This window comes from Cygnus olor, chromosome 1 (genome assembly GCF_009769625.2).
Source record: "Cygnus olor isolate bCygOlo1 chromosome 1, bCygOlo1.pri.v2, whole genome shotgun sequence".
NCBI classification, from domain to species: domain Eukaryota; kingdom Metazoa; phylum Chordata; class Aves; order Anseriformes; family Anatidae; genus Cygnus; species Cygnus olor.
In genome coordinates this window covers 88,729,507-88,742,356 of record NC_049169.1, presented here as the reverse complement: position 1 = coordinate 88,742,356, position 12,850 = coordinate 88,729,507, and the positions used below count along the sequence as shown (strand labels likewise).

General features: G+C 39.6%; 1 long non-coding RNA gene across 3 annotated transcripts in view; it reads left to right on the top strand.

Moving 5' to 3' along the window:
• The window catches only part of LOC121075221, a 102,526-nt gene extending 90,146 nt beyond the window's left edge, over positions 1-12,380 (top strand). For 2 of the 3 annotated variants that reach the window (XR_005822825.1, XR_005822819.1), the window contains 2 exons: positions 9,688-9,835; positions 10,076-11,846. This is a non-coding gene — a long non-coding RNA (uncharacterized LOC121075221). The other variant, XR_005822820.1, reaches the window with a different exon arrangement.
• The last annotated feature ends 470 nt before the right edge of the window (positions 12,381-12,850 follow it).

The window sequence follows — 12,850 nt, the reverse complement described above, 5'->3', positions numbered from 1 at the left end:
CTGAACTTTTACTTTGTTCTGATTTTATTTGTGGCCTGAAAAACAAAGCGCGTTAACTTGAAACAGATACTGAGATGCCTATAGGGGTAACTTGTAAAGTACTGGTGCTTGGAAAGTTCCCAAAAGAAAACAAAGCCCAGCAGTCTTGCCTTGTTTGTAAAGCTGATGGAGATCATTGACTCCAAAACCTTTGCCATCTCCTTCCAACCAGCCCCCTAAAATAACAAATACATGGGCTATGTCAAACAGTTATGGTCTTCTGAATCATGAGCCAGACAGAAGAGTGACATTTAGACTGTTCATGCACATAAACACTGGTAGCTCCATTTTGGGGCAGCTCTGTCACGTATAGCAAAGCTGTGCAGATTTACTTCCACTATGAATCTGGCCTGATGTCCCGTAGTGAACAATGGACGTGATGGATCTGGAAAACAAAGTTGACACCCTGTGGCATTAAGTACCTCTATTTTTATTTATTTATTTATTTATTTATTTTGGCTATTGCTTCCTGATGATATGCTAGGCAATGGTACAAGCAGGAAAGTAATTTTCACATACCTGAAGTTTAATTTAGAAAGTAAAGTTGAAGGAACATGTAACAGGCAATGGGACCTGAGACCAGGCTAGGGCAAAAAGTGTGATTTTGTAGTTGTGATGTACTCACAACTCAGTGGCTCAGATCACTTGTGATTTGAATCAGCTTGTGGAGCATATACGTGCCAATCATTCATACCATTCAATCATTCATAGCAGTCATTCAGCTACAAAACGGAGTAACAGGCTGTAAGTTAATTTTATTTTTTTTTTTACGTTCTTGTGTGAAAATAATGGTATTAGCACAGGCAGATCCTGCAGGGTAAGTGTTTCTAATGATAGCCTGGAACAAAGCAATTGCTTGCTCAGAACTGGAAATTTGTCAGTGAAATTTCACTTCACCATTAAAGAAGCTGTGAAACATGTCATAGAAAAATGTCACTCTTCAATGATGTCGCGTTGTAGATACAGTTTCAAAGTTAAAGCAGAGAAAACTTTGCAGCCTTAATAGGGGTCCCGAGCTCTAACTTGTGCACAGAGCCAGCGAAAAGCAAGGACACCTCTAAATATAGTGCTATCCAATGTTGACAGGCACGGTCTTTTTTTCCTGCTCAGATAGAGTGATACATAGGAACACTAACAGAAATGCCATTTATTTCTAATTCAGTTTCAGAGGTAGCAGTAGTGTTTCTGATGTTTCTGCTGGTAAAATCTGGAGATGTGGATTATGCCTTCATTGTGTTTCCTCTTTAAAAAAAAAAAAAAGGAGGGGAGGGGAGATAGATTCTTTCTGCTTTCAGTTGTATTTGTCATAGTCTGAATGTCTGTTTGCTAACAATTAAATTCAGGCTTGATTGCCTTACCTCAATCTGTCAAGAGCGATGCTTATCACAAAACACTGGGCAGCTCAGTGCAAGCAGCGTCCTCTCTGCCAGCAGTGCCAAACCTTCAAACAGCAAAAGTTCTTCTGCAAGGATTGATATGCGTTTGAAGGGCTGCATGCCAAAGATACATTGCATATTAGATTTGACTTGGAGCCTGTCATACAAATTAGTGGGGATCTCAATCACAGAATACTTTTTGTTGATTTCCCCTTTGTGCTTACCTCAGATGCATTTTTTCTTTTTTTGTTTGGCTTTCCCTATCTTTCCTTCTTCCCCACTCCCTTTTACTTTCTTTTCCTTTGGACACAATAAGAAATGTAGTTCACCTATATAGACGTGAATACTCAACTAAAGAAAACAACGTGTAATAGGTAGTCATACTCAAAGAAGTGTTTTATTATCTCTCACCTGCTGTACACAATGGATGACTTTGATAAGAAAAGGGATGCCAAGCACCTCATTTCTCTCTTGCGGTAGCGTAGCTCTTTGGAGTGACTCCAAAGCAGGCAATGGCTTTACACTGTTGTAAACACTGACAGGCGAAGCGAGACACCAGCCCTGCAAATTTCTTATCACAGCACCCTCTGTTCCACTGCGTTATGCAAATGTCTTGTGCACGTTCACTGCTCTCAGCATTTCTTTTTCAGGCCCCATCTATATGGAATTACTGAAGTCATCTAGGTAATAACTTGAAAGAAAATAGACTCATTCAATGAAAGATTTTGAAATTGCAATCAGCTCATGAAAGAGGGAGTGAAATCAGGGATGAGTAACAGATGGTGATGGTGGCTAATCTTTCAGCCTATTATTTTACCATATGGGGGTCTATGCCACAGACTTTCATGCTGAAAATAAAACAAAAATTAATCATTGTGTGACAATATATTATTTAAATAACTATTGCAGTGATATTTGCCTCCATCTAGAAACCATATGCAAGAGCACAGGCTCCAAAACAAGATACAGCTGCATGTAGGCTGTTTTTGTGGTGACAGGCATCATACGACTTCAGAGGATAAAGAGCTATGCCATTTAGTTTACACAGAGAAAATTAATTTTCTGGCTATGCTAAGGAGTCTGTGAAAGGAAACCTACACAGAAACACTTGATGGACTCTAACAGGAAATGATGACTTCTCTGTGGAGTTAAATAGAATTACATCACATGCACAGGAGTCTATACGGATGGTTAAAAAGAGAAATGACTTCATTCTGTACTATGTGGGCTGTTGCTCAGCTGGCCTATATCCACTGGAGACAAAAGTGCTCTGATAGCTCTTATCAGCTGAGAAGTCTTCTCTGTGAGCCTTTATAACTCACCTCCATTCCACTGTCGTAAACATCTCCAGATTTACATATTAAATTCCTGTTAAACTTCATATGGCTCTTCTACAAGAAAAATACTCCAAAAGCAGTTGTATCTTTACTGTTTCTCCTGTAAATATTTCTTTAAAACGCGATCAAGGTAAGACCATTTCTCCATTGGCAAAGCAGAACTAACATGCTAGATTTCCTGTTTATTTTCCTGCTGGCTCTATTGTCTGTGGTTAAATGCGGTAAGGAGAAAGACCAGTTCCAAAACACTCCTGTCTCTGTCTGACTTACCAGAGTGCATTCCAGAACTCACTCAGGCTTAACTCAGTTGTATTATGCATGGTAAAATCAAATTTAAAAACAAATATTGGGCAGTACAAGTTCAGGTGCTGTATCGTCATGACTAGAGAGAAAATAGGCTAAGAATGGATCATATATTCTGTACCAAGTCCCATGACCCAAGCATGCAGAAAAAAACTCTTAAGAAGAGGTCAGGAATCAGTGTATCCATCCACTAAATGATCTGATCATTTAGTTGACTGAAGTAGAGAAAACTGTCCTCAAGACAGATGACGACTAATTGACCAAATCCTATTACTAATTTATAGCAGTTTGATGTGAATTGCAGCCATGAAGTCTTCACTTTATTTTTTGCTCCAGGCATGCTTGGTCCCTTATCCAGCTCTGCCCCTTACCTAACAAGATGTCAGTTCATCCCTACAGTGCTTCACTCTTGGCATCATCATCCCCAACATACAATGAACAAAAGGACATACATGAATAAGAGAAAGAAAAGGCATTCTTGTTCTCCAGACCCAATTGCTATAATTGCTGAGAAGCATAATCTCTTTCGTGGTTTATTTGTATTCAGGTTACGTTGGTATTGAATGCAAAAAGGAGATAGCTTTTGTACTGTATTCTTAAAACAGTACAAAACAGTACACTGTAGCAGGAGCCAGAACCACGACTATGCTGCATAAGAGTTTGAGCTCTCATTTTCCACAGTTTGGGCTCAGCCTAACCATGGCTAATGTGCTGAAATGCCATGGTCTGTTTGTGAGATGTTGCCAACAGCAGACTCACAACCACGCTATAAACATAAGTAATTGTCATTAGTGGTTTGGAGATGTATCCTTTGTATATGAGGAGTATGAGCAACAAGAAAGCTAGAGTTCAAAAATTAGCCAAGAAATTTTGAGAGGCCGAAGAAAAGCGAAAGTAAAGGTTGCATCTCTGAAAAATCTGTTTCCCTGTGTATCTATTTGGTTCCTTCTATGCAAAAAGGGCATTATCCTGTGTGTGCATGGTAGGAAAGAAATATGTACAATCTGACCGTGTATTTCACGCACAAAGCACTGACAAAATTAACATGGGGATCCATCACAACTTACAGTGCTGCAACTGGCATCAGTGAACTGGTTTCCTCTGAACTTCTCCTGTGCTGCTTTTTACCCCTTCTCTGCGGCTAGCCAGAAGACACTTTTTAACCTAAAATCCTGTGAGAAGAAAATGTGGGAGAGATCCCAAAGAACAAGTCATTGTGTACAAAAAAGAATCAATCGTTATAAAATCATTGTTCAGCTTAGCCTAATGTTGTGGTTAGTGGTTAAAACATCCATGGCCATACCCTCTTTTCATTTAACTTCCTTTTAATGCTGATCCTTGTGTGACCCAGCGTGTTTGATCGTATTTTACGTTACTATTCAAAGTGTAAATGAGGCCTCTTATACTATCTTTCAAATCAGAGTGAAAGTGAGTTGAACCACAAAATGGTTCCAAGTAAAATAGTTTGGGTTAGAAACTCTAAGATGACTCTAAAGAGTGTGTTATTTTTTTCTTGCATTCCCCAGATTCTGCAATGCATTCTTCATTTGGCATTTCTTGAACTTTTGTGTTACCTCTAGCCTTCCTTTCAAACATCGGTTATCATTTTACTCCATGAATTCAAGCAGAGGTTTAAGTATTTGTAATGTAATAATAATAATAATGATATGATATTGTTTTATAATATAAGCATATGTATAATATAATAATAATAATAAAATTATAAGACAATAAACATAAAATAAAGCCTTACTTTCAATTTAGGAAGGGGGGAAAATTTGGTGTAAAAGAAATCATCTGTTTAGTACTGAGCAATGTTTTCTGGATGGCCATGTTGATCTACTTTACAGCAGGGTGCCACACAGTACCAAATTTTAAATTAGTGTGAGTTAATTAAGTGGTTTGGTACCACAGTGCCAAATTTTAAATTAATGTGAATCTTTTCTTTCCTTTTTTTTCTTTCTTTTTTTTTCTTTTTTCTTAAAGGCCTTGATCATACAAACACAACTACAGTAAGGGCCTGTAGTGCTACACTGAACCTTTTTGCTGGTTCCTAGAGAACAGTAAGGAAGAAAAAAGAAATGTTTTCACTTAACAGAAGAGAACCATTTTACTCACTTTTCAGTATAAGCCTGCCTATTGTGTTTGTGAAACATACTTGAAAAGGCATAAGCTGAAATTACAGTCTTATCATCAAAACAGACTGATTCATGGTTTATGTGCAGCTAATTGCCTACTACTTAACCCACTTCTAGCTGCATCCCCATATGCAGCCTGTTTCAGTCTTTAAATGCTTTTGAGTTATTTGAGGAATATTAATTTGTTCCTCAACCCAGAAGGGTGCCCAATTGTTCGGTCAGCTGTTAAAAAAGGGAAAATAGTCATTTGCACCAGGCAGCTTTCTTTCTTCCATTTGATCAGATTACAAATGATTAATCAAAACTAAAGACTTCTCATGCACAGGCAGTTCTCCATATTTGAGGAGTCCACATTATTTAACTCAATATATGCATTTTGTGAAGTGTCATTTGCTATTATTATGCATTATTTACGCAGTAGCAACCCCTGAATCAATTAACTCATACGCTGCTTTAGCTCGTACCATCAGAGCTTGTAGTCCAAGCAGGAACACGTAAACCCTATATTATTCAGGTAAGGAAAGTTTATTACTTTTACGTTTATGAAGTCTTGGTTCTCCTGTGCACTGTAATCACAGGTGTCTTTTACTACCAGGACCAGGAAGTGAACTTGCATCCACTTCCAAAGAACCCCAGACTCTTGCAGCCTGAACATGAAATTCTTAAAGAGCTGCAGAAGCTGTAATATATTGTGACTTTCATTCTGTTATGTTACAGTGTATTTTAAAGCAATTCAGGACAGGTTGGCAGCTGCTAGAAATCAGTGTATTGCTCTTAAAGCCAAATGAGCTTCATTGGTTAGCAGAGCTTGCTAAGGACTTGGGCTCCACTGATTCCCGCTGAGGAAGACGCTCAATGTGCTACACGATTTTGTAACACTTCAGCTGTTTCAAATGTGGGTTCTGTGTTGCTTAGACCATTTGAACCTCTCAACCCCCAAGTAAAAAATGAATGAAGCAAACTAATATGCCAGGTTGTACTTAATTGCTTGTCAGGACCAACTTAGAAGAATCCTGTTGCCAATATTGGTAGTTCCTCTGAATGGGCAATAAAGACATTTAGAGAACAAGCCTGTCACAGGTGGTAATTTGGCTGTTCTCTGAAGCTGTTTGCTCATAAAAGCAAACAGGTTGTGATTGTTCTTGTGGGGGAATAATGCTCCTGTGTTTCAGGAAGTCTCTTTCCCTTTGGTGTCTGTTTCCCTCCAGCTTGATAGTGGCACCTGATTATGTCTCTCTGTGGAACTTGGTGAGTTAAGGGTTCAAACACCTCTGAAGGATTTGATCTGAAGAAGTCTTTGCTTGCCTTCATCCTTCTACTCAAAGTTTGTGTGAGCACCGTTAGCATTTGTTCTTAATGAATCTATAGCTGCCCTGGAGCGAGCAAGGAGGCATGCTGGGTGGAAAGCCCGGCATCAGCACTCAAACTGAGCACTGAGTCTGGCTTTGTACAGCATGACCCTTCGAAGAGCAACTGAATTACAGTTTGAAAGTCCATGGTCCCTCAGGGATTCTGACCCATGTGGTGCGAAAATGAAAGATGACTTTTCTAAGTACAGGTTCATTCTCAAAGGAGCACGAGGGTCAGCTTCACAGTGCTGTATGCAGCTACTTCAGTAAATCACAGTGGTTTCCAAGGGCCTCCAGCTGTGTTACAGCTCTTCTGTTGCTACTCCTGGAATATTACTGGAGAGAAAGGAAGCGTCTTACACAAGGGATGTGATCCTATAAATGTCACTGCTCTGAAATTGCCTACATGGAAGCACTTTTTTTGGGTAGAGAACTTTGGTTTCTACATTGGTAACCAAAATTTCTCTCTTTCTGTGTTGGCTTGGCCTGATGCAGTAGCAAGGAACAATGTAGGAAAGAACTTTTTTTTTCCAAAATACAGGATTTTTGTTGTTCCCTGTCCGAAAAGTAATAAATGAAAATAGTTGCAAGACAATTTAGAGGGCTAATTCACCAAGATGTTTCTCTTTGCTTACTTCACTGAGCCCTATCAATAGCACCTCAGACCTAAAACTTTTGTGCTTTAATAAACAGAAGTTGCAAAAAAAGTGACATAAGGAAAAAAAAACAGGTAATTATTTTTTTAAAGACAGTAGATGCACATTAGCAATAGCTTCCATCTATCCGTCTCTTGTGTTAATGTACAATCTAATTTTCTAACTTTAAATTCATTTTGAATCCTGCCTCTTTAATCTCTGCAAAATTTCTGATGGTGACCTCTACTTCTTGCATAATTACTGCTAATGAAAATCTTACAATGCCTCACTGAATTGAAAAGCTATTTAAATACCTTTCATCCAGCCCCAAGTTTGAATTCCCCATTGTCTTTGGTGTGCTTTTTCTTATAGTGACAAGCTATGAGTGTTAACGAACTGGCTGCAGTGGAGAATCAATTAAGCTATGTACTACAGGTGGAGGCTGAGTGAAAAACTTCATCCTAAATGCCACCCATATTCCCTTCATTTATTATAGTAATATGCTTGCAAAGGCAAGAATTTTTGGAAAAGGGGAAGAAAATTGGAATTGATGTTTTACCCTCTTTCTCCTCTTTGCACAATTAGTGTAGCCTTTTTGTGCTTTATGTGATTCAGTCTTACTTGGGTGAGGGCTACGTCTGGGAGAGAAAAGAAAATAAGATGGGTAGGCAACTTTTTGGTCAAGCTGCCTTGATTCGAATGATTTTGTGCAGGGCTAAATCAGTGGGAGATACTGCCCAAAATGTTTTCTTTAGCTGTTACTGCCTGGAATTGGAGCAAACTTTTGTGGAGAATTAAGGCATGAGTGAGTCTTGGGTCTGTATCCAAAAGCTTTAGCTGGTTTTGTTTTTATTAAAAGAGTGTCCAGACATTATTTCCTGGCTCCAAACCTGACTGAAGAAGTGGTCTGGTGGTTAAGGCACTCGTGTGTGGCCTTTGAGAGCCTGATCTGCTACCCCACAGATGTCCTGTGTGACCTTTGGTGTTGCTGCTGTCTTTCAGTGCCTCAGTTTTCCATTTATTTTAAAGTTGCCCTTCCCTGCTTCTGGGAATACTGTAAGGACAAATAAGGTCAGAAAATTCTGTAGTGTCTGAGCCTTTCTGAATGGGGCTATTAGAGAGGTGAGAGCTGGTTAGTTGGAAGAGGCTGTTGTAACACAAAAGAAAAGCCCTTACCACAGTTTTTGCCCAGTGAAGCTTTTGACAACGATACAATACGTCTGGGTTTTCAGCACAGCTCCTGCTATTGCTAAAACATCCTAGTCTTGGCTCTGATCTCCCAAATGAGAAGCTGGAGACAGTGACCAGCAAGCCTTACTGATCCCATATTTAGTTGGAAACATGGATGGAGGACGAGAGATTGGCTGAAGCTATGAGAACAGATTCCCGTAACTTCTCCAAGAAAGGAGCAGGTGGAAAGTGTATCCCTCTTCCTCCCCAGATAATAGAAATGAAGAATCAGGAGTGACTGTAGAAGTAAGGTGTCCTGTTTTTGAAGGGAAAAGGTACCACGATTTGCTGACAGACTTATTTTCATTTAACTGCATGACTAGACAACATCAAAAGAAATTGGCTGGGACAGGGGAGCGACAGACAGGCTGTCTGACTGGCTCCATGATTCAGGGAAAAATAATAAATGTTAAGAGAAGAATTGAGGGACGTCTCTGAGGACTGTGCCTTAAGCCCAAGGATGTTCCACTTTACTGAGGAAACAGAAAGGGATGTGCTCATTTTCTTGATCCATAGACTGACATATCATAGGCATGTAAGAGTCCTTTGTTGATGACCCCTTCACTGAGGTAGTTTGGGGCCCTCAACTCTCATTCTGTTGTTTGTAAGCCCTGGGGCACACCGAGGCGCAAGGTCTGGCCTTGGAGTGTGTAGGCCTCAGGCTTGGGATGAGTCGCCACTGGGTGTTTGGGGCCACACATGGTGACTCTGCTCCTATTCCCATGAAGATGGGTGGATGGGTGGCAGGCCCTGGGAGGACTACGGACACAGAGGAAAGATCACATTGATCCAAATGAGGGGAGTACTGTGTGTTGGGGTAGGCTGTGGCAGGCACTCGGGGTTTGATGGCAGCAGTCGCCCTCTGCAGGATGAAGGGGCACCTCGGGTCACGTCGACTACACAGCAAACCCCTTGGCTAAGTTCAGTTTTGCCTGGCCTTATAGAAGAATCAGCCCCCGCTAACCCTGGCTGGCCACCCACCTCATGCTTTCATCTGACTGGAGTCTGCCCTCACCACTGCTGAGTACTCCAGCTTCATGAGTTTCACTGTATGGGCTGCAATCTGTTTTTCACCTGAGAATCACAATTTTTATTGGAAAAGAAATACATTTTTGGCCTCTGTGGCTTTCGAAAAATCTTAAATATGTAAACTTTCCATAATGTGAAAGCGGGTGGGCAAATAAAAAGAGCCTAGCATTTATTATTTTTAATTCTACCTCTAAGCATACCTCAGAATTTTTGAGACTTGACTTTTAATTTCATTTTCTTTTAACACTTAGAAGTGATAGTGACACATCTTTGGAGGTCTTGATACAGCACTGTGGAAAAACAAGTGAAGTGAAGAGGCCAAATCCTGCCCTCTGCATGTGTATGTGTATCTGGAGTCATATCATGGAAGAGAAGGAGATTACTTCTGGTAAACAGACGGTGTGCGTCTGGCCTCTGGATTTGGAGAGAGTTTCTAATCTCAAATTTCCTTTATGTCAGCTCATGTAACCATAATTACCAGACACTGATCCCTCTTATCCCAGTCTTCTGGTTGACATCTGCACAGGATTCTGAAATCCCAAACATATTCATGTGAACGTGTGCAAGTCCTCTGGTTGTGGGAATTTTCTTTTTATTTGCGGGATTTTTATATATATATATGTTTTTTTTTCTGATCAGGTGCACAGCAGAAACCTGGTTCCCACAACTGAGAGGAAGCAGTTTCTTCGTGTTCATTCTCCTGGGCAGTAATTACAATTTGTCAGGAATGCAGTTTATTTTGTAATTCAACATTTCCCCATAGCACAATTGTGTAACACCTATACAAATATTTGTTCCTGTTAAACTCTTGGAAAAAATAAAACATTGCGGAGATCAAAACAGTTGCAGCCTAAGGTACTTATAGGAACAAAACCTTTTCTTCCCCTGTCCTTGAATCTAGTCCAGCTTTCATTAAAATTGTCACTATGATTCCCGTTGACTTGTAGGAATAATTCCAGACCCTAAATATTTGTAGTTCCTGGCGGGTGCTATATTGACAGCCCTAATCTCTTTATATATTCAGGTGGCATAGCAGAGGTAAAGCAGGACTGTCATCATTGCTTAAGTACAAATCTTAAGGGACAACAGCTGGGCATCAAATGGACTTCAGTTCCTGTGCTTCTGCAATCACTGTTTTTTCTGATTACAGTGCTGTTAAAGGAACCAAAGTATTTTTTTTCTGATTAATTTTGTACAGAAGCCACTTCTTGTAGCGTCAGGCTAGGAAAATTATCACCATCTTGTACATACTGTCAAACAACTGTAAGGTAAGAAGAGGTTAAGCTGACAAATCCAGCAGCAGTGGTTATTTCTTTCTGGGTCTCACTGAAGTCTTTAAAAGTAAGCATTTAGACCAGAACAAAAGATGTGAAATATGTTAATTGCAACCCAGGGACCCTTTAGGCCAGACAGAGAGATGAGGGGTCTTTGAGTAGCTTCTTTCTCTTTAAATTTGGAAGGGGCTGATCTTTGACAAGAAATGTGACAGTTTTGGCTCAGAAGTGCTATTATTAGTTTTTAGGACCTTCTGAAAAGTAATGAGGACAAAGTGTCCCAGGGAAAAAAAAGTGTTGTTTGTTTTTTAAGAAAAGCACAGATAGGATTTCATGTGATCATTGGACAGTTGTAGTATTATGAAAAACAAACAAAAAAAAAAGTTAGAAAATGGGAAAGTAGAGCAAGCAGCTGTGACTTTTTCCCCACTTTCTTTTTAATTTCATTTGGAGGGAAAAGAAGACCAGGGTAAGAAATGCTGTAGGAAATATCGTTATTGAATATTCATGGCCTGCTGGTGAAAAATGAGGTGGCTATTAAAAAATATATGCTGTTCTCATATGGAAATTAGGTGATCATATGTCTATCCCCATCAGGAAGCAATGCAGTTGAAATGACTGTCAAACTATTTACACAGCGATGGCTCTTATTTAAGCTGCCACCACTACAGTACTCTCTGCATTATTACACTCTTCTGCCTGTCACATGGTACCTAAACAAAACAGGTGGAAATGCACACTCAGAAAAAAAAAAAGTCAAAAGACTGTGAGATTTGGGTCCATGTTTTGGATGGACTGTATGAAATATTTGAAATGTCATATTTTTGTAAGTGATATTTCAATGTAATTTAGCTAGAAAAAAAAATCATGGCTTTATTTTTCGCAGCACCTACTCATCTGCACAAAGTTTTTATTTTTTAAGAGTGGCTCCTCCTTTTTTTCCCCATGTAGAATGGGAAGTTGCTTTAGCTTTCCAGATAAGTGATAAAAATGTTTTGTCTTTTTGTGGCCCACGCATTCTGTAGTGTCTTCTGAGAGCCTGTAGCAATCTGATGTGCATAGTTTTCATGCTTTACGGAACACAGTACTGTCTTAACATTTTTATTTGTTTATATGTTGTTTCATTTTATTTTGTATTTAAGGAACTGATGCTTTTTGCAAGCATAGCATCTTTTCATGTCAAACAGAATTCCTGCAGATATGTGAGATTTTACGTGATCCAAATCAGCATCAAACCAAAATAGAAAACACGTCCAATGGTGGAGCAGCCAACGTTCTTGATGTTAGGAGAAAGTAGAAAATTTTCAAGGAACTGAGAGCCAGAAAGCTAAACCTGGGAAGAATGCTCCAGGGAAGCTTTGCCAGGTGGGAGGCACCAGCAGTGCTCTGAAGCAACCACCTACTTCTTCAAGGATGGGGATGAACCAGTGAACCAAGTCAATGCTCCCCATTAGATTGCTCCATCTTCTTGCTGGTTATGGGGATGACTGCAAGGCTGCAACCACTGTGACACTGCTGCTGTGGTGTGATATAGTCTGCATGCCTGGGCCACACCTAAATTCTTGGTGAACCAGAAGAAGCTCAAGAGCCTTGAATTTGTGATCCCTCATCCAGTTGATTTCTGTACCAAAGTTTGCCCTTTGAGTTCCAAGCAAAATAAAATAGAGATTCACTTTAGCTTTGTAATTTAACAACAGGGCTGGAACCTTATCTTTTTATGTCAAAAATACTTTTAAAGGTAATGACATTTCAGTTGTTCCTCTGAAGCACTTTGGGTCCATAAGAGCCAGCTGAAGCTATGATATTCTGTGCATGTGCATGTACTTGTGTATGCACACAGCTTACAGCAATGAGAAGAAATTAGATATAGAGAGTTAGGTTTGAGTTACCCTTGAATGGAGAATGGGAGATAAAAACGACAGCAATGCTGCCATTCTCAAGTGTTTGCTATTCAAAAGCTAGGAAATCAACCCCGAGTCAAAAGTTTAAATAAAAAAGAGATTCTATCTATTTGGATTCCAGTTTTAAACTATGGAGTTGTACATTTCCAAGTTTTTTTCAGCAACATTGACAGTGGTATGGCAAATACATATTTTGTTTTAAAGATAATTTTATTTCTGTGAAAGAAATTTCTTCTAGG